We start from the raw sequence: 210 nt of genomic DNA on the forward strand, positions 1-210 counted from the left end.
TGCCGCCTCTGCGCCAGTCCGGGAAGGGAATGGGGGAGCTCCGAGCAGGGCGCGGGACACGTGGGGAGAGTCATTACCTGAGAAGGCGGGTTAGGGAGAAGTTGGGGGATCAGGGGCGGGAGAGACCCGAGAGAGCCACGGAGGCAGGTTTGGCCGGCTGATGGGGGCCGAGGGCGGCGGGCCGCGCGGGGTATAAATAGCCGGCCCCGC

The sequence above is a fragment of the Myotis brandtii genome, unplaced genomic scaffold, assembly GCF_000412655.1.
Source record: "Myotis brandtii unplaced genomic scaffold, ASM41265v1 scaffold53, whole genome shotgun sequence".
Lineage (NCBI taxonomy): Eukaryota > Metazoa > Chordata > Mammalia > Chiroptera > Vespertilionidae > Myotis > Myotis brandtii.